The sequence below is a fragment of the Lutra lutra genome, chromosome 5, assembly GCF_902655055.1.
Source record: "Lutra lutra chromosome 5, mLutLut1.2, whole genome shotgun sequence".
Classification (NCBI taxonomy): domain Eukaryota; kingdom Metazoa; phylum Chordata; class Mammalia; order Carnivora; family Mustelidae; genus Lutra; species Lutra lutra.
Genome location: NC_062282.1, coordinates 80,358,548 through 80,380,514, shown reverse-complemented (window position 1 = coordinate 80,380,514; position 21,967 = coordinate 80,358,548).

The following is a 21,967-nucleotide window of genomic DNA, read 5'->3' as shown; positions in this document are numbered from 1 at the left end:
CGCATCGGGCTCTCTGCTTGGCAGGAAGCCTGCTTCCACCTTTCTATCTGCCTGCCTCTCTGCCTACTTGTAATCTCTGACTGTCAAATAAATAAATAAAATCTTAAAAATAAAAAAAAAAGAATGGCATTCTCAGGATGCCTGGGTGAATGCGTCTGCCTTCAGTTCAAGTCATGATCCCAGGGTTTTGGACTGACTCTTGTATAGGACTCCTTGCTCAGTGGGGAGCCTGCTTCTCCCTCTGCCTGCCACTCCCTTTGGTCGTTCTCAGTCTCTCCCTAATAAATTAATAAAAATCTAAAAAAAAAAAAAAAAAGGACATGCTCTACTCACTGAACCAGTCAGGCACCCCTATTAGTGGAAATGTTCATTATTGAGAAAAATGCAAGCTCCTTTGTAAAAGTTTTCTTGTTCTTGTTTTTATTTTAAAGAGAACACATCAGGAGCACCTGGATGGCTCAGGGCATGACCTCCCAGGGTTGTGGGATGGAGCCCTGACTCAGGCTCCACACTCAGCAGGGAGTCTGCTGGAGAGTCTCTCCCTCTGACTCTCCCTAAATAAATAAAAAAATAAATAAATATTTTAAAAAATATAAAAGAACAGGTCATAGGAAGCCTGCTACCTGGTAGGATTTGGACGTGACCTTGGCTAGGTGACCAAACAATTTGTAGCTAAGTGCAAGTGTAAAGTGTGTTAAAGAAGAGCCTGCCTACCAAGAATAGGGAACAGACCAGGCTCAGTGGATTTTACCCTTCAGTTAAGTAACAGTTGGTTAAAGGAGTCCCTAGTCTAGGAAAAAGTCAAACAATACTAAAAGGCTTAGAACAAATTATAAAATCTTTTCCCTCACTTTCCTCACCAGAAAGATGGGAATGACAATCATAGTCTCCTTGTGAGATATCAGTAGATACACTGCCTGACACACACATGGTCAATAAATGGTGACGATGAAGAAGGTTCTAACTTGAAAGCTGCTGTGAGTATAGCTGTGGATGTTTAGTTGCACACTATACAAATAAATGTAAGGCATGAAGAGGAGTTAGAGGAAATGACAAGAACATAAACTCATTTGGAGATGTCTGTCTCTTCCCTTTGTTCTAAGGCCAAACTCTGTGTTTGCTCTTAGTCCCATTCTCTTCCTGTCTCTTCTAGAACCTTGTCCCTATAATTATCCTGACCCTCATGCCAAAGCATGTCTCTCTACTAGTTGTTTTCTTTCTGCCTATGAAATACACAAGAACCGTTCCTATCTCAGGGAGAAAATCCTTTATTTGATCCTCCTGCCCTTTTCAGCTACCATTCTGTTTCATTCTCTCTACTGCCAGATTTCTTAATTAAGTAGCACATACTGCCTCCCTTGACTTCACAACTCCTTTGCTTTTCAGGTTTGTCTCCCAGTTTCCATCACTGTTCTTCTGACACAGCTGTCAGTGCGGTCATCAAAGACCACCTCATTAACCACCGGTGGGCCTTTGCTCAATCAATCTCCTTGGCCCAGAGCACTTGACTCAGTTGACTGTCCACTCCTTAATTCCACATACAAAACCACCTCATCATCCCACTTCCTTATTTCTGTCAAGTGTATCATTTCCCCAAGTCATTCAGGAAAGAAACCCTGAACTCAGGGTTGGCTCAACTTCCTTCTCTGCCCTCCCCAACACTGGTTTTGACTTTTAGTGTGAATATTGGAAATTCACTGAAGCTACCTTTTTGGAAAAGTTTTATCAGAATATGGAGGAGTGGAGGGAAATTGGCTGCAGGCAGAACCCAGGAAAGACCAGGACTGTGGAACTAGGACTCAATCAAGTGAGTCTCTTCTCTCTAGCTTTCTTTCTGGATTTCTCATGATCTGCACAGATACCCTGAAGGTGCTAAATACTCCCACACTTAAGACCCATAAAAAATCACCATCTTTTGCATCAGGTCCTTGAATCTGTCTCCTCTCTGCATCTCCCGTGTTTGTTTACCTCCTGATCAGTCTGTGTCTGCCGTGGCCTCTTCCTCCTCCTGATCTGGGTCCTCCTGACCCAGAGCATTGCCCATGTTTCAGTTCTCTGTCCATTGACCTCTTCTCGAACTCTCTTCTGTGTTGTTGACTCCTGAAGGAGAGCGGAGTGGTTAAGAGTTTGAATTCCAGAGTCCTAACGGCCTGGATTCTAATCTCCCACCACTTACTAGCTGTGTGAACTTGGGAAGGTGACTTGCATTTTTTGAGTCTAAATTCCTCATCTGTAAAATGGGGATAGTACCAGTACCTTCCTGACAGGGCTGATGAGAAGATTCATTGAGCAATCACATGTAAAGTGCTTAGTTAGCACAGCACCTGGCACACAGAAAGAACTCAATAAATGACAACAATTATTAGCCTTGCCCTTGTTCTTTTTCCCGAGTTCTAGCCTGACATCATCTGCTAGACTTTTCCATTAGATGTCCTGTTGTGACCTCAGATCCACCCGTCAGAATTCACCAGATACTCCTGGAAGATGCAGATTTCTGAGCCCTGGAGGGTGGAGGGGACCGGAACAAAGAAGGGTAGTCTCATTGAATCTTCAAAGGAACCCCCACATCACTTCAGCTAAGCTTCAGCAGAGAAAACTCTGAGGAACCGTTCCCATGTAAGCCTCCAAACCCTTTGCTGGCTGACTCTTGGAATCCAGGAGAGCAGGCAGGGCTGCCATTAAAGAGAGCAAATGAAGGATGTGAATCCAACCTTAAAAAAAAAAAAAAAAGGCCCCAGGGGTAGTGAGAGGAGCTGTAGCAGGATCAGTGGAGCTTTGAGGTGGGTGTGAAAGGTGAGCACAGCACCCTCAGGGCACTGAGGCTGGCTTAGGCAGGGGCTTCCCGCCAGTGAGGGGGATATGGCAGCACAGAAGCCAGAGGCACTCCTGTTTTTAGCTGAGCCATTGCAGGTCTCCTTTGCCACCCTCGTGAACATCCCTCATTAAGCTCAATGTGTGCAGCAGAGTGTACAGCTTTCACCTGGCCCTCAGCCCCTTGTTCCCACCTGCCTCTCTGCTTCTGGGTGGCCGGATTCCTACTGGCAGCAACGTGCTGAGGGTACCTTCAGAGCTGTTTGCTCTGAGCCAGAGTGGCCAAAGACACAGGAGTCTGACTTTAAAGCAGAAGGTGCCCCTGTTTGAACGTCAGAAGGAACATCGGAAGGAACTGGTGAAACAGTATAGAAGACTCCAGATTCCCTCTGGCCTCAGGGTCTCACCACCAACTGTGGGTCATTTACAACAGAGAGAGGACCCAGGCCAGGCACTGTTCGGGGGTTGGGGATGCCAGATGATTGCAATAGGATGGACTTCTGGCCTCATGGAACAAACTCTTCTGGAGGTGGTGGACATTAAACATGACAAAACTGATGATACATTTCAAGTAGGAGCAGTGCTAGCAAGAAGCCCAGGCTGCTATAAGAACATAGAGAAGAGGCTACATCAGGGGGAGGGGAAAATCAGGGAGAGTTTCCTGGATAATGTGACAAGTAAATTCAGGCTCAAAGGAAGGTCAGACTGGTTTGAAGCAGAGGGTGGAAAAGAGCCTTCCAAGCAGCTGAAACAGTACATGCAAAGGTCCTGAGGCAGAAGGGAACTAGGCTGTCGGGTGATTAAATGCAGCCAGAGAAAGTGAATGCAGTCAAAGCTCAGGGATGAAGGCAAGCAGTAGCCTCTGGAACGCCACAGAGCTAGCAGCATGGATTATGCAAAGTCTTGAAGGTTATGAGATTTTGAGCCTTTATCCTAATGATAATAGTGAACATTCAATGTTATGTATATGAGGGCTGTACTAAGTACTTTACATAAGTTTTCTTATTTAATTTTCATTAAGTTCCTAGTCCCCTAGTACACTGGTGCTATTATTAGTACACTGTACAAGTTCCCTAGTACACTGGTGCTATTATTCCCATTTTACAGATAATGAAACCCTGGCCCAGTAAAAGTTAAGTTGCACAAGGTTACACAATTGGGGTGGCAGAGCTGGAATTTGAACCCAAACGTCAGGACCCAGGGCCTGCCCTCACAACGCCTGCCAGGTGCCATCCAAGAGTGGCGTGCGGCCTTTCATCCGAGCCGCATGTTCCTCAGGCCTGGGTTCCTCTTTCACCAGATGCGTGCGCGATTCTCCTCCGCGGAAACCCACGCAGAGGTGGCTCTGGCCACAGGAGCAGCGAGGGCAGGGGGGTGGCCGGCTCTGCTTCACCCCGGCCAAGCCCCGACCTACGCGGCGAGCGCCAAGAAGCTGAGCGCGGTCGCAGTGCGGAGGGCCGCAGCGGGTGTCGGTTCGCGCAGCCTGGCAGCTGTGACATCTGGAGGTAACGAACTCGGGAGAGGAGCGGGGGCCAGGGAGCGAGGGGCGCCCCTCGGCGTCCGGCAGGGGGCTCTGTCTGCTGCCATCCTGCGGCCGAGCGCCGCATCCCCGCTGCCTGGATCACGTTCCCTCCAGCCTTGGCAGGGCGGCCGGGGGGGGGGGGGGGGGGGGGGGGGGGCAGCGTTCACTCCTGATTAAAAAATGACTATTTTTTAAATGGGCTCCATTCTTTAGTTCTTTCTGTCCTTTCCCAGGGCCAGAAAGAGGCGGAAAGCGACACTGAGAATCCATTCTGAGAGAGCAGCCAAGAGGAGACTCGGCATCTCCCAGATGTTGATGTTTTGTTTTTTGACATAAATCTTCGCACTCATATGGGAGTTTTCATTGATTCATGTTCCCATCTGCTGAAGTTCCTTTTATTTATTTAATATGGCTTTTTGGGGAAATCTTGCTCTGAAGCTCTAGAGGAGCATAAACTGTGGCCTGCACAGCAACCTCCCTCCTCTAACCCTTGGCTCGCGGGGAGGGGGGTCGGGGGGTCGGGGGGGTGTGAGCGGCACCCTGCAGAAAAGGCCTGCTCCACGTTCTCATCCTGGGGGACAGGCGTCCTAGGCACGTGCTAACGTGACTCTTCCCCTGCTTGGGGCCTGCCTGAGGCTGTAAACCCAAGAAAGAAACAGCATGAGACAGTCAAATCACATCGGGTCTCCATTCCTTCTCCTTCCTGCCCACCCACAATACCGCGTTCCCTTCAAGCTAAAACACTTAATCTCGGTTTAACAATTTGGAAACCAGGAAACATTTAACAGTGGAGGTCTGCATGAAATAGTTACAGTATTTCCTCCTCCTCCACACTCACCCTGCACAGCCCCTAACCCAGTGGTAAGTCTTAGTAAGGAAGAGCTTCAACTTTAGAGTCAGACTACCTGAGTGCCAATCCTGAGTCTATGAATTCTTGAGCAATTTAGCATCTCTGAGCCTCTGATCCGTCATCTATAAAATGGGGATGACTTCTTTTTCAGATACATTTTACAAATGAGGAAGCTGAGGCCGAGAGTAGTGAAGAGGTTTGCTGAAGTAGAACAGAACCAGAACACACTTCTAGGCCTTTCTCATCCTCATCCCATCTCACCCCCACCCCTTGTCCAGCTGCTCCTTCAAGCTTCCCAGGATCAGCCATCTGCCTGGCAGAAAGAGCGTACCCTCTTTTCCATGAGGCAGAAGAAAATACTAGAAATTAGTGGTTCAGAAGGTCTGACACCTTGGAACAGTATCCATTTAAACTTAGAACATAGGCCCAGATATGGAAAGGATCCTAAAGTTATCGCATCCTGTCTCCTACCTACCTGCAGACTCCCTGACAGTTGCAGAAAATTCACCCACTTACAGAGCTACCTGTTCTATTTGAGGATGTCTCTAGGTATTAGGAGACCCACAGACCCCTGAATGGGATCATCTGAATGTAAGAAACCAAGCCCCATAAGACCTACTGTTGCGAAGGCCCAAGGCTGTATCTCCAATCCAGAGTAGAATGGAGGGATTACTCCAAGTGTGAGATTTATTGCACAGCACCATCCTTTGTGAAGCACATACTGAACACAGATTCCTTCCTGATGTCTATCCCACCCAGTCCAAGCTTCTCTGCACATGTGACGTGGGATTCTCCTTGCGGGGTGGGGTAGAGCTGCATATCTTGGGCTCTATGATTTGGTTCTAAACTTGCCCTAGAAATGTACATGCCCTTCACCCTTCATCCATACATGCTGTTTTCTGGAACTCCCATGTGTGCTAAGAAGATGTGATGATATGATTCACAGTCATAAACTTAGTACAGAGTCAGAAAACTTGACTTCTGCTCAGGGAAGACACAGAGGGGAGGAGGACACTGGGGACACGGATGAGAGGGCTAAGAGCAGTGAGGAGACGATTGCATCTGTGCAGGCCTGACGTGGGAGGCCTAGGCATCAGGCTCCAGCCAGTCCCTGAGACGTCTCACCTACATCCTCGTGGCTACGTCACGCTTCCTGCAGTGTGGATGTGGCCTCAGAAGTCAGCACAGGACACAGTAGGGTGGCCCAGGCCCAGCTTAGTGACTGAGAGGATCCATTCTGCTGACTGTGGGCTCTAAGACACCGTGGAAACGGCCAAGCATAAGAATTATCACCCAGCCAAAAGGCACTGGGATTAGCCAGGAAGCCAAGAAAACCTGGCCGGGGTCTTCCAGTCAAACTCCAGCACTCGGAACAGAGACTGGTGCCCAAGCTTGTACAGACACTCCCTAGAGGTACCTCCCATGAAGAGCCCAGCATGCGGTGCTGGGGAAGGCCTTTCCAGACCAGAGTGTGCTGATTTCCACACCAAGGCCTGATAGGTTTTGTCATGCAGTAGATATCCCAGAGAGAAAGGAGTTCAAAGATTGGACTCACCACAGACTCTGGGTTCCTGGGCTAGAGACACCTCAGGATTTTCCCCTTTTACCTTCATCCCTTCTAGCTAATTCAGTTTAGTAATTCAATTCACCCTCTATTGGCTGAGAACATTCAATGTCCAGGTGCTTTTCAAATGCTGGGGATCTTGTGGTGAATGAGGGAGACATGGGCCCTGTCTCAAGGAGTTTACAATCTAGGGGAAAAGAACCGCAAGATAATTGCAATTATGAGGTGTGTTACAAAAGGAGAGGCTCGGGGATCTACGTAAGAGGCTCAAATAAGGTTTAACGTAATTTAGTAAAATTTCTCAAAATATGGTAGGTGGGCCCACCTGCATCAAAGGCACCCAAGGTACTTGTACAAAATTCAGATTCCTAGGCCTCGCGCCAAATGCAATGAGTCAAAAGTTCTGAAGCTGGGGCCAGGAATATGCTTTTTTAAAAACTGAAGCAAAATTAGCTGACATGCAATTAGACATCTAAAAGTATATGCTTCACTGGCATTTAGTACATTCCCAACGTTGTGCTGTCATTACCTCTGTCTAGTTCCAAAACATTGCCATAATCCCCAAAAGAAACCCCATACCCATCAAGCAGTCACACCCCATTCCTCTCCCTGACATCTCTTCGTAACCCTAATTTGTTTTCTGTCCCTATGGATTTACCTATCCTGCACATTTCATAAGAATGAAATCACACGGGAGCCTGGGTGGCTCAGCTGGTTAAGCAACTGCCTTTGACTCAGATCATGATCCTGGAGTCCTGGGATTGAGTCCCTCATCGGGCTCCCTGCTTGGTGGGGAGTCTGCTTCTCCCTCTGATCCTCTTCTCTCTCAAATAAATAAATTAAATCTTAAAAAAAAAATAAAGGAAAGAATGAAGTCATACTACCTGACCTTTTCGTGTCTTCCTTTTTTCAGTAAGCATATGTTTTTGAGGCTCATTCATGTTGTAGCCTGTGTCAGTACTTCATTTCTTCTTATTGATGAATAATATTCCATTATATGGATATACCACATTTTGTTTATCCATTTATCCATCAGTAGAGATTTGTGTTGTTTCTACCTTTTGGCTATTGTGAGTATTGTTACTGTGAATATTCTTGTGTGAGCATTTGTTTGAGTACCTGTTCTAAATTCTCTTGGATATATACCTGGGAGTCAAACTGCTGGGTCATATGGTAATTCCATGTTTAACTTTTTAAGAAACCATAAAACTGTATTTGGCAGCAGCTACACAATTTTACAAGCTGACTAAAATTGTATGAGGACTCCAATGCCCTTAAGTTTTCTTCTAAGAGTTTTATAGTTTTAACTCTGTTCAAATGGAATTAATTTTTGTATATAATGTGAGGTAGGGATCCAGCTTCTTTTTTTGCTTTTTGTTTTTCCATTTTGTTTTGTTTGTTCATTTTGTTATGTGGCTATCCAGTCGTTCTAGTGCTATTTGTTGAAGAAACTTCTTTTCCCATTGGGTGGTCTTGTCAGTCTTTTTTTTTTTTTTTAAGATTTTATTTATTTATTTGACAGACAGAGATCACAAGTAGGCAGAGAGGCAGGCAGAGAGAGAGAGAGGGAAGCAGGCTCCTTGCTGAGCAGAGAGCCTGATGTGGGGCTCGATCCCAGGACCCTGGGATCATGACCTGAGACGAAGGCAGAGGCTTTAACCCACTGAGCCACCCAGCCGCCCCCGGTCTTATCAGTCTTGTTGAAACCAGTTGGCCATAGATATATGAGTTTATTTCTGGATTCCTAATTCTATTTAATTGATCTATATGTCTGTCTTTATGCCAGTGTCACACTATTTTGATTACTGTAGCTTTGTAGTAAGTTTTGAAATCAAGAAATGTGAGTGGTCCAACTCTGTTCTTTTTTTCAAGATTGTTTTGGCTATTTAGGGTCCCTTACAGTTCCATATGAATTTTAGGATCAGCTTTTCCATTTCTTCACTGAGTCAAAAGCTCTGAAGTTGAAGTCCAGAAATCTGTTGTTTAAATTTTTTTAAGATTTCATTTTTAAAATATTTTTTAAAATTTATTTGACAGAGATCACAAGTAGGCAGAGAGGCAGGTGGCGGGGGAACAGGCTACCTGCTGAGCAGAGAGCCCAATGCGGGGCTCGATCCCAGGACCCTGGATCATGACCCAAGCCAAAGGCAGAGGCTTAACCCACTGAGCCACCCAGGTGCCCCTAAGATTTCATTTTTTTTTAAGTAATCTCTATATCCCATGTGGGGCTTGAACTCACAACTGTGAGATCAATAGCCAGATGCTCCACTGACTGAGCCAGCCAGGCAACCCTTTAATTTTTTTTTATTATGGTAAACACATATAAAATTTATCATCTTAATCATTTTTAAGTTTACAGTTCAATAGTGTAAGTAAATTTTTTGTCTTGCAAAACAGAAACTCTATACCCACTAAGCAAAAACTCCCTATTTTTCCCTCCCCACAACCCCTGGCATCTACCCTTCTATTTTCAGTCTATATAAATTTGTCTATTCTAGGTCCCTTATATAGATAATTTCGTACAGTATTCTTCATTCTGTGACTGGCTTATTTCACTTAGGTTCATCCATGTTGTAGCAAATGTCAGAACTTCCTTTTTAAGGTTGAGTAATATTCCATCAGATGTATAGACCAAGTTTTGTTTGGTTATTCATCCATCAATAAACATTTGTGTCTACTTTTTTGGCTCTTGTGAATAGTGCTGCTATGAACATGGGTGTACAATGATCTCTGAGATCCTGTTTTCAATTCTTCTAGGTATATAACCAGAAGTGAAATTGCTGGATCATATGGTAATTCCATTTTTAATTTTGGGGGAAACCACCATACTATTTACCAAAGTGGTCATTTTACATTCCCACCAATAGTACACCAGGGTTTCAATTTCACCACATCCTTGTCAACACTTGTTACTTTCTGTTTGTTGGTTGGTTTTATAGTGTGAAGTGGTATCTCATTGTTATTTTGATTGGATAGGAATCTGCTTTTTTAAAATACACTTTTTACTTTGGAATAATCTTAGATTGGCAGAAAAGTTGCAAAGATGGTAGAGAGAGTTCCTATAAATCTTTCATTCAGTTTTGGTTTCCCCTGATGTTATCATCTTATATTACTATGGTAGTTTGTCAAAACTGGGAATCAGGGGCACCTGAGTGGCTCAGTCATTAAACGGATGCCTTCGGCTCGGGTCATGATCCCAGGATCTTGGGGTCGAGCCCCACATCAGGCTCCCTGCTCCACTGGGAAGGCTGCTTCTCCCTCTCCCCCTTCCCCTGTTTGTATTCCCTCTCTCGATGTCTCTCTATCAAATAAATAAATAAAATCTTTAAAAAAACAACAACCCTGGGAATCTGCTTTGTAATAAGCGTGCATGTGCACGCCTGCACACACACACACACACACACACACACACACACACACACACACACACACACAGTGACTCTTATATGCCCTGAAGTTTGAGAGCTAGTGATACAGGGGTCAAGAAAGTCCTTCCAGGGAATGCATTTCAGCTGTTATTTGAAAGATGCATATAAGTGAGAAAAGGGAATGGGGTGTGATCCAGGCAGAGGGAACAAACTGTGCCAAAGCCTGGGGGTAATAATGAACTTGGAGCATCTGAGGCTAATCAAAATAGCAATAATGGTAATTTATTGACACCATATGCCAAGCACTGGTAAGCACTTTAGAACATTATTTAACTTAATTTTTCATAATAGTTCCATAAAGTGGGGGACGTTATCATCTCCATTTTATAGATGAGATAACTGAGACTTGAAGGAGAGCATTAACTCACCCAAGGCAATCCAACTATAAAGTGGCAAAGGCAAAATTTGAACTCAGATCTTTCTTTTCCAATTTCTTTTTTCCCACCAACCCCAGTAAGGTTTAATCATGTACTTACGGCAAGAAGCAAAACATTAAACCTGTGCCTTTTCCTCCCCCGATCTATTCTTTCCACATTCTTCTCCAGGCTATTCATTCTTTAGGGCCCAGAGAAGTCATCCCATTCCAAAGCTGTTCTCTTTACTTTACTTTTCTTTTCTTTTTTTTTTTTTAAGATTCTTTATTTATTTGACACAGAGAGAAAGAGAGAGTGAGATCACAAGTAGGCAGAAAGGCAGGCAGAGAGAGAGAGGGAAGCAGGCTCCTCACTGAGCAGAGAGCCCGATGAGGGCTCAATCCTAGGACTCTGAGACCATGACCTGAGCTCAAGGCAGAGGCTTAACCCACTAAGCTACCCAGGCGCCCCTCCAAAGCTGTTCCTTACGGTTATTCTCCCTCATCGAATTGACGGTTGAATTAATGCATTAATAAAAATAAGTAGCAACAAGAACAATTTGGAATATTTATTTGTGTGTTTAATGCCTCTCTTTGCCATTAGACTGTCAACCCATGAAGGCAAGATTCCAGACTGTTTGGTTCACCTAGGGCCAATAGGTGCTTACTAAGCATTTATTGAATAAAGGAAGAAAGATAGGAACTCAAACGTTTTGGGGACATTAAATGAGTGAGTTTCATTTTTGAGAAAGAAAGCCAAGTGGGTTGTGAGCTATCATTTAAGATTGTAACTATACTTGCTCTCAGAGTAGCGAGTTGAAGCCCCGTGTTGGGCTCCAGACTGGGCATGGAGCCTACTAAAAATAAAAAATTTAAAAAAATAATAACCACAGATTCCCTCTCTCTCTGGCAAACCTCAATCTCACTTTCCTAACTGTTATACCCCATTGGAAGTGCCAGTGGTTTTGATTCCTTGGAAGGAGATATAGAAGAAACATTGGTCTGATCTAAGAAACATCTCCTTCCCTGTTGGCAGGTTTGAATCCTGAGATGGGGATGAGAAAGTCTCTATTCAAGAATATCAGGGGGGGCGCCTGGTTGGCTCAGTGGGTTAAAGCCTCTGCCTTAGGCTCAGGTCATGATCTCAGGGTTCTGGGATCGAGCCCCACATCGGGCTCTCTGCTCAGCGGGGAGCCTGCTTCCTCTCTCTCTGCCTGCCTCTCTGCCTGCTTGTGATGTCTGTCTGTCAAATGGATAAATAAAGTCTTAAAAAACAAAAGAGAAAAGAATATCAGGGGCAGGGGCACCTGGGTGGCTCAGTCGGTTAAGCATCTTCCTTTGGCTCAGGTCATGATCCCAGGGTCCTGGGATCGAGCTCCCCACCCTGCTTGTGCGCTCTCTCTCTGACAAATAAACCTTGAAAAAAAATAATAAAGAAGACAATAGAACGCCATTCTAACAGTTTCAGAAAGTCAACTGTCTGTAAAGAGAAAAGGGGGTAAGTGACCTCTCGACCCTTTTCCCACTCTGGGGTTCTTCTTTCCATCGTGGCACCCGAGAGCCAGCAGACTGTGCTGCAGGTGAAAGCATAATTGCTCCTCACCTCCTCGGCTATCACATTGGCAGCTGGGATGAATTATTGAAGCTCATTCACTGCAATGGGCCCAGGTTCCACTTACTTTATGGAATGGAGGTGAATGTGAGCGTATTATTTCTGTTTGCCTTGTTGTGGTCAGTACATTTGCAGACTGTTGTTAATATGAAGGTACTCAGCTCTGACCAGCAGATAATCCCTGCCTCTCTTCCTCATGAGCTCAGTGGAGACAGGCATAGTGGGATAGAAGGAGGGCAGGAACATGTCTGCTGGCCCCAAGCACATAGGGGCTCTTCATTATTAGAATTTACATTGTAGTCCCCAAACACCTATTCAGAAACACACATCTAGGGGCGCCTGGGTGGCTCAGTTGGTTGGGCGTCTGCCTTCAGGTTGGATCATGATCCTGGGGTCCTGGGATCAAGCCCCGCTGCACTGGGCTCTTTGCTCAGTTGGGAGTCTGCTTCTCCCTCTCCCTCTTCTTGCTGCTCCCCCTGCTTGTGCTTTCTCTCTCTCTGTCAAATAAATAAGTCTTTTTTTAAAAAAATAAACACACACCTAATATACATACACACACAGAAGCACATACAACTAAGGTTCACACACATATATATGCATATGTACGTTCAAAGTCTCAATAAAGGTATGCTTACCAGGAGCCCAAGAATAAAAATATAAAGGGTGCCAACATTCTAAATACTGACTTTCTAACAGCCTGTGGAAATGTAAAATCTCTCCTCCTCCCCGACCTTTAGCACCAATGTTTTCCTAGCTGGGGTGGCTACTTTGTCCCTGACACTTGGCAGAGATGGATGATCTGAGATGTCCAAAGTCATGGGCAGGAAACCCAACTGTTGGGGCTCCTGTGTGCACATAGAGAAACGGTCTTCCTTCTCTGCTCTCCCTCAATTCCACTATGAGCTGGAACACCCCTGGATTTAAAGATATGTTTCTCCTGCTTGGCCCAGATCTCAAAATTATTAGTTACAGCTCTACATTTATCCACAGACACCTGCACTGACATTTATAATCACAAATATGCATTTACACTCCTACACACACACACACACACACACACACACTCACACTCACTCACACAAATTACCCAGAGATAGGACTCCTGGCCATAATGGTTTGGTGTGAATGCTATTGAGAAGGCCTTCTGACCTTATCAGCTGGACACATGCTTCTCAAAAATCCCACCATTAATTATTTATCCGTTTGGGAGTCCCCAGTTAAGAATCAAATACCTCTGGTCAAGACAACACACCATAAAGTTATCATCTAACATTTTGGCAGGAAGTCACTCTTCCCAGGGCACTTCCTCTTGCTTGGCTGGCGGACTCTTAATCCTCAGGTCTGATCTGGCCTTCTTTTCCTGCACCCTCTTCCCCCAGATTAACAAGGGAGGTTAATTTCCCCCATTATCCACTCTCATTACTCTCTGACATTTTCCTTGGATGCACCTATTATAACTATAATTAAGTGATTATTTGTGTGATTACATTTGTATTGTTTGTGACCCTATTCAACTGAGAGTTCCAGTTGGTTAGGGATTGCCTTTCTCTCTATTCTTTACTGTACCAGCAGTGCCTAGCACAGTGCCTGGTGCATAGTAGAGGCTCAATAAAACTGAAATGAAGCTGGAGGGTTTGGAGAAAGGAGAGCAGAGTGGGGAAAGGGGCACACAAGTTCAGAGCAGATGTTCCAAACTACTTTGATCTTGGACCTCTGAATATCACCAGTCTCTCACGTCCTCACCTGTCCAAGTGACAGCATGCTTCTCTCCTCTTGGGCTGTGTTAAGATGCCCAATGGAAGCACACAGGAACAGCACTAGGATCGAAGGGGACAGACTCCTCAGCTGGAGGCAACAGGCTTGAGGGGGCATCCTGACCTGTCTGATTCACCACTTTTCCAGAATGTGACTAAGAGCTCATATTTCTGGAGCAAGCTTTGTATAAGGAACCTCTTCTTCTTCTCCTCTTCCCCCTCTCCCCTCCTCCTATCCCCACCCCCTCTGCCTCCCTCTCTCCCTCCTCCTCCTCCTTCAAGATTTTACTTATTTAAGTAATCTCTACACCAAGCATGGGGCTCAAATTCAAGACCCTGAGACCAAGAGTGACATCCTCCTCTGATTAGCCAGCCAGGCATGCCAAGAACCCCCTTTTCTATATGTTTCCTGGTAATTAAGAGGGAAGATGTTTGTTGCTGAGAACATATCATATTGACAGTAATAACAAAAATACTACCAGTTACCATTTATTTGAAGTTTACTATATGCCAGGCACTGGACTAAGCACTTCATGCATATTTATGTAGTATTATTTCAGTTAATGATCCAACCATCTTCTGAGATAAGCACATATTATTCTTATTTTACAGAAGGAGAACAAGCTCAGAGAGATTAGATCATTGGCCCAAGGTCATACAACTAGGAAGCAACTAATCCAGGACAGGACTCCTGAGGCCACACTTTTATCCACCAGCATGTGCTACCTTCCACTTTAAGCCCATAAGAAGATGCCAGTCTAGTCCTTATCCTTAGACCTTCATACCTACTCAGTAGATATAAAGTCATTTATGGACTTGAGATTGATTGGGGATCTTGGAAGCTGTCATTATTGTACCAGAAACTAGACCTGATTCCTGATTCCTGGAGTCATAGAAGAGGAGAGATGCCAAAACATCTGGAATTATAGGAGGAAGCAAATATAGACAGCTGGAAGGTGCCAGTTCCTCAGAGTTGCCCAGCAAAAACACTCCTAGGTGCAGGCACACCTGCTCAAGAAATAGGCCCCCTTTAGTCTTTTTTCCTCCATGCTTTTCTTCTTCCAGTGGTGATCCTGGGGCTCAATTTAGAATGATGGTCTTGAAGCAGGTGATGGGTGAGCCTCATAAGGCCACATAAACCAAAACCAGCCAGGGTGTGGGAGGAGCTGCCACTGAATATACGCTCTCCTTTCTTGGGACTGTACTCAGGGTCCCCCTAGATTACCACATATAGCCCCTTGCTGGAAGTGAGAACTGTCTTGGACAATGGGTCATGGTCTCCTCTTTTCCCCTTTCCTTACTACACTGTCTTCAGCTTTGTTCCGCCAGCGATTAGCAGATCTTGAGCTCCACAGTCCAAATGAGATCTGGAATCAGTTTAAGACTACTAAGGTCCCATACCTCATGTGGCTGAAGTTTGGTCTGTCACAGACACTTTCTGGCTCATCCTTTCCATCTACATTGATCCAGGTGTTACCTCCTCCAGTTTGTGAACACCTAAAGACCAGAGTCCAATTTAGCTTGAATATGGTCAGCTGGCATGCATCCTGCATTCCTACTTTCTTCTGCTGTGTTACAAAGACTAGAAAGCTGGTATACATTTCCCTCACTCTCTTACAGTCACTTGTGTGACTGGAAGACAAAAAGAAGGAAGAGGCCCTCTTTCTGCTATTTTGGGCTTCCTGCTGGCAAGCAGAATCCTGTAGACATGGGGTTCTCCTGCAACAGCCATTCCAACTTCCTGTCTCTTCTAATTCCTAGATGGCAAATCTCTGGCAATGTGTTCTTTAGTTCTGTTGTTTCAGTGGTGGCATTCTAAGCTCTATCTTCCTGATCATGGCACATACATAGTTCTCCTGGTATTAGCCTTATTGGTACAGTTAGCAGGAGTCTATTCCACAAGTGTTTACATTGTTTTTGTAAGCACTGAATTCCCTATGTTAATTTCCTTTCAGTTTAAAATACATAGAGTAGGGACACCTTAGTGGTTCAGTCAGTTAAGCCACCTTTGCTCAGGTCATGATCTCAGGGTCCTGGGGTTGAGTCCCATGTCAGGCTCTCTGTTCAGCTGGGACTTTGGTTCTTCCTCTTCCTCTCCCTCTGTGCTTTCTATCTATCTCTCTCTCTCTCTCTCAAATAAATAGATTAAAAAATTTTTAAAAATACATAGAGTAGTTACTGTTTTTGCACTGAACCAAGCCCTCAAAGAGTTGTGAAATGACATCTTGGAAACATTGGGCAAAAAAAGCCAGTATGGTGGGGCGCCTGGGTGGCTCAGTGGGTTAAGCCTCTGCCTTCGGCTCAGGTCGTGATCCCAGGGTCCTGGGATTGAGCCCCGCATCAGGCTCTCTGTTCATCAGGGAGCCTGCTTCCCCCTCTCTCTCTGCCTGCCTCTCTGCCTACTTGTGATCTCTCTCTCTGTCAAATAAATAAATAAAATCTTAAAAAAAAAACCAGTATGGTGAAGGGTAGGAAGCCAGTTGAGCAGAGGCACAAATACATTATCATAAATCAGCTTCTCTTACTGACTAACAGCAGGGTTTCCCATTCAGAGAAAAAGAAGATAGAGGCAGGGGCAGAGAAGGAAGATAGGTAGGCAAAGAAACAGACTTCTATTTTAAGTGTAGTAAGGCTTACACATAGGGGAAAAACAAGCAAATAAGCACACAGTTCAAATATGACAGTTCAGGGATGCCTGGGTGGCTCAGTCAGTTAAGCGTCTGCCTTTGGATCAGGTCATGATCCTGGGGTCCTCGGATCGAGTCCCACATTAGGCTTCTTACTCAGTGAGAAACCTGCTTCTCCCTCTGCCTGCTGCTCCCCCTTTTTGTGCCCCCCACCTCTGACAAATAAATATATAAAATCTTCAAATACAAGTGTTCATATAGACCGACTGCTGAATGTGAACCCTTAGACACACACACAGAGTACAACTCAGGATCCTCTCTCCTCGTTTAAAAATTCAACCCCTTTATTCCCTTTGATGGCCCCAAATGGGATTAAGAATGATGTAGAAGGTGAAAGATGCTTGTGAGTTAGGAGGATAAGAATCAAAGTGAGGTGATTAGACTGCAGTGAACGAAGGAAGAATGGAGTGGGAATAATGAAGGAAGAGCTAGAAGTAGGTGGGAGGGTATAATGAGAGTGAACTTAAATTGAAAGGAGGGATGGAGGTGAATGAAAGAGTGTTTTAAGGAAGATAAGCAAGCAAACCAACCTCCTCATTCCTGGATAACTTCATCTCGATTGCACAGTATTGGAAAATACTAGGCATTATATATACATTTACTGAACTGGAGAACAAAATTAGGGAGGATGGGGGAGGCAGGATCACACAGGATTGTTTTGTGTTGGGTTGTTGTGCGTTGGGTTATGCATATATTAATAACCACTAACATTTACTAAGTTTTACTACGAGCTAGGCACTCTGGTAAGCACTTACATGCATCATCTTAAATCCACAGAAACGCTGAATGAGTCAATTATGAAATTATCCCCGATTAGTAGATGAAGAAACTGAGGCTCAGATCATTTAAGTAACTCATCCAAGGTCACACAGATGGTAAGTGGCAGAGTTAGGATTTGAATTCTAACTTGTTTAACTTCAAAACCAATGTTCCTCACCACTATATCATATGTATTCCCTTTGAGTCAGGGGTAGGTCCATACACCCCAACCCCATCTCCTAGCCACAAGTTCAGTGGGGACCCCAAAGGACATGGTCCCAGACCCCCAAGCAATAAGAGAGGAGAGGGCTAGCAAAGGAGGGATGGGGGCAGGCAGTTGGGACCAGGCCAGGCCCCCTGTCTGGGGAGGGACCACATTAAAGCCTCATCTACACAACACAAAGAAAAACAATTTGAAACTTAATCATCTCTCAGAATTATGATCCCTCCCCGCAGCAGGAAGCACATTAGCAGAGCGGAGAAATGATAATTCAGCAGCCCCCAACCCAGCAGGGAGGGAAAGAGAGGAGGAGGGAGAGAAGGGGAGGAAAACTGAAACAGAGGCATGAGGGAGAGACTGGGGGCAGGGAGAGGCAGGGCCTGACACCTCATGGTTATTTCTTCTGCCCCTACTGGAGACAAAATTCCAGAGGTAGTGGCCGGATGGATCTTAACCCTTCAATTCTGGTAAGATAGGGGGTCAAATTGCTCCTCAGGTCAGTTCTCATCACTGATGAATCCCCATGTTCAGAGCTGTGCCCAAGCCCACCCAGTCCAGGTGTGGTTTGTGGTCTTGGCCTTGGTGGAGGAGAGCCCTCAAGCCCCGAAAGTCCTGAGCACCTTCCTGTTCGATCAAGGCGAGGCTGAAGTCTGTCAGGACCCGAGGTGCTGGACAGCTCCCAGCCCCAGAAAAGGTTTGCTGGAAGAGAACGGGAGGGGTGGGGCAGTTCCTCTCTGAGGAAAGCGTGAAGGCTGCTGGGAGCTAATGGGGGAAAGGGCTGGGGTCGTGAAGGGGTCCTGATGGAGATCTGGTGGCAATCTGGAGACTGGAGCCCTGGGGGCAACTTCTCCAGACACATTCTTTCCTTCTGAGTCGAGACCCCCCACTGCCCCCACCACCCCCCAGCCCCAGACAATGGCGCCTTCAGCCCCCAGAGATGAATGGGGCCTTTGAGAGCTGCACGCCATGGGGTCAGCAGCGGCCACTGGTCCCAGGGCCGCCCAGCCTCCAGAGATTGGAGCCACTAAGCTTGAGCTAGTGTGGAGCTCTTAGAGGAGGGAAGGTATCCTATGGTCCCTGTCTTAGAGAATGGTGGCTCTAGGAAAGAGTTTCTCCTGGATCAGGCAGTTCCCATTAAAGAAGGATTTTAGGGGCGCCTGGGTGGCTCAGTGGGTTAAAGCCTCTGCCTTGGGCTCAGGTCATGATCCCGGGGTCCTGGGATCGAGCCCCACATCTGACTCTCTGCTCTGTGGGGAGCCTGCTTCCTCCTCTCTCTCTGCCTGCCTCTCTGCCTACTCGTGATCTCTGTCTGTCCAATAAATAAATAAAATCTTTTTAAAAAAAATAAAGAAAGAAGGATTTTAGGGGGCTGGGGAGAGAGGAATCTCCCTCCCCTTGCCAGGGAGAACACAGTTGGGTGTCCCCTCCTCAGGAGGCAGCAGAGCAAGCTGCGTGGGTACAGAACCTACCAAGCTTTTGCTACCTCCTTTCTCTTTTTCCCAAATCAGGATCCCATCCTCCCTTCGGACAGGGCTGGCCCTGGGGTCTGGTCCCTCCTCCCTGCTCCTGTCTCCCCTCCCCTTCCCACACTCCAGAGACTACCCAGTTTCTATGGAAACAAGCCCAGGATGGCTCTGCTGGGAGGGCAAGACCAGTACTGCTGGGAGTGAAGGAGGAGGGGGTGGCAGGGGACAGGAATTGAAAGTAAAGAGCAGGAGGTGAGTTCCAGCCATTCCCAGGTAGGGACAGAGACCTGTTGAAAACCAAACTCACTGTTGGGGGAGAGAACATCAAGAAGAGCAGCCAGAGATATAACTGCATGGTGTGATTGAGGGAGAGTCAGGGAGCTCCTTGTTCCTCCAGTTCTCAGTGCTGCAGACATCTAGAAGGACCCCTCAGAAGGAAAATGAGTGGGTGAAAAAGGAAAGGAGATGGGTAATACCAAGATCTCTGCCCCTTCCTATTTCACACGAGGCCCTATCATTTCACCTCTTCTGTGGACATGTTCACTTGAGAGAATGTGGCCCCCAGGAAACCAGAGACTCACAAGAAAGAGGAGTGGAAATTGGAGCAGTGTGGGTGTTCAGGGCTGTTCAGGAATCAATCACCCACAGGCAGCTAGACTTAGAGGTAGCCAGAGTCCTAGGAGTGTTGGATACTTACATAGCATCCCTCCCTAGCACCTCTACTGAGTTGTGGGGCAGCAGGCCTGAAGGCTGAAGCTCCCTGCCCCCCATCCATCCAGTCAGGATGCTGGGGTATGAGAAGAAAGTAGAGGTGGCCAAGTAGGGGTTGGGAGCAGAGAAAGTGAAAGAAGCCTGAGGAAGGAGGGGTGAGGAGAAGGGTGAGTCAGTGGGTGTAGATGTGTATGCCTAGGGCAAGTAGGGAACTTCTTAGGGGCTTGACTGTCAGGTCCTGGGAAGAGAGCACTAGCCCTCACACCCTCCCCATGCTTCCACCTCAGGCAAAGCTGCCTAGTGGGGAGTGACCACCGGAAGTCTCAGAGTCCTGGGAGAATGTGGCCGGGGTGGGGTGATGTCTTTTGGAAAGGAGCTTCCCAGGTTATCAGGAGTTTCAGCAAAGCTTCCCTGGGGAAGTGGGGGGAGTGAAAGGGGTCCCTTAGGAGCCCTGGCTTTCCTGGACTCAAGCCATGGGCTCTCTCTTGGCCATAGCCCCTAGCGCAGCCAGTTTGGTGTTTGCTTATTTTGGTTATTTTTTGATCAGATATTTTGGCGCTGTGCACACTGCCTCCTGTTGCCATGGCAGCCGTGACAGGGGGCTGAGGCACCGTGAGAAAAATACCAAAATTAATGAGTGAACGAAAGTGCAGCCGAGAGAAAAACAAGGTTAAAAAAAGAGTTAAAACAGTAATGAAAACAGGCTTCCCAGCTCCACGGCAGAGCAGCTGCTGAAGCCTCCCCAGAGCAGCAGCCCCCACCCGGCCTCCGGCTCCTGGCATCTCCCATACCTCGAGGCAGAACTTGCTTGCCTTCCCCCACCCAGCCAGCCCCAAGTGCAGCAACAGACACTCAGAACCATCCCAAGCACAACAGTTGATCAGCTCCGACAGATCAGTCCCATCTCAGGTTGCATGCTGCCTCCCAGAACAGCATCCCGGGGAACAGCTTCTCGTCTCCTAGGCAACAGAGTCTGGGCTATGGCCCCCACACAACAGTGGTCCAGCCATATTACTAGGAAATGGCCTCCCCGCTACACTTGAGCTTCAGAGGTATGGCTGCGGGCATAACAGCATTCCAGCTAGAATCCTGCACACAGTAATAGCACAGCTACCAGCCTGGGCAACAGCATCTTAGCTATAGCCAATCCCTGGTACGCTGTCATCACAGCTGTTGCTTCGGGACCAATAGCATCCCAGCTACAGTCGTATACACAACAGTAGCTTTGCTCTTATCCCAGGTAACAGACTTCCTCCCAGGTATAGGCTCCTAGCAACAGCCTCTCATCTCCTAGGACCTAGGCAATGGCTCCAGCTACAGCTCACCTACGTCATATTATTGGAGAACTGCTTTTTTGCTGTAGCCATTCTCAGGGATGCAAAGCTTACACTTATAGCTCCAGGCCCAATGGCATTTCAATTTCAGCCCTCCCCTCAAAATGCACACATGAACACACACACGTGCGCACATGGCTTGCAACAGACTCTTTGGTAATCTGGTTGTTGTTCAGACTACAGCCCATGCACACCAGCATTGTAGCATTGCAACAGTATTTGAGCCGCCATCAGAAACAACATCCTTACTGTTACAGTGCCAGGCCCTCCAAGACCCTATTCCTCTTAGCCAGAGCCCATCCCAGGTACACATGTATCACAGCAAGAGCCTACAGGCATGAGAATACCAACCGCTTCCACACGTAGCATCCCCCAGGCTCCAATCCCTGGCAACAGTCTCAGCTGAAATCTCAGGCAGCATCACTTCCAGGAGCCCCCAGTGCACAGTGTTCTACTTGCCAACCAGGTCCCAGTTTGGTATGAGGCCAGGAGCCTGGCTTCTTTCCTCTTCAGATGCCTTCTCCTAGTCTCTGCCCTTTGCCTGCCCTTCTTTCTGGGGAACACAGTACCATTCCTATATCTACATTGCCCCAGGCTTAGGTCCATCCCCCACCCAGAGCCTGCCTGGCAGCAGGGGTAAGAGGAGATGGGGAGCAGGGAGAAGAGTAGACACACCCTGTGTTGCTCTGGCCCAGTTCTGCTCCTACCACTTGGTGCAGGATTTGGGTTTGATGGTGGTGGAGCAGGGAGGACTGAGGAGAACATCTGGGAAATTAGCATTTCCTGCCCAGCTCTGCGGCTGCCTATCTTGTTCAGTCCTGAGCAAGGAATGAGAACAGAGGAGCCTTTGAATGGCTCCAAGCAAGCCAACTGGGGAGGGTTTGCTGCAGTGGGCAG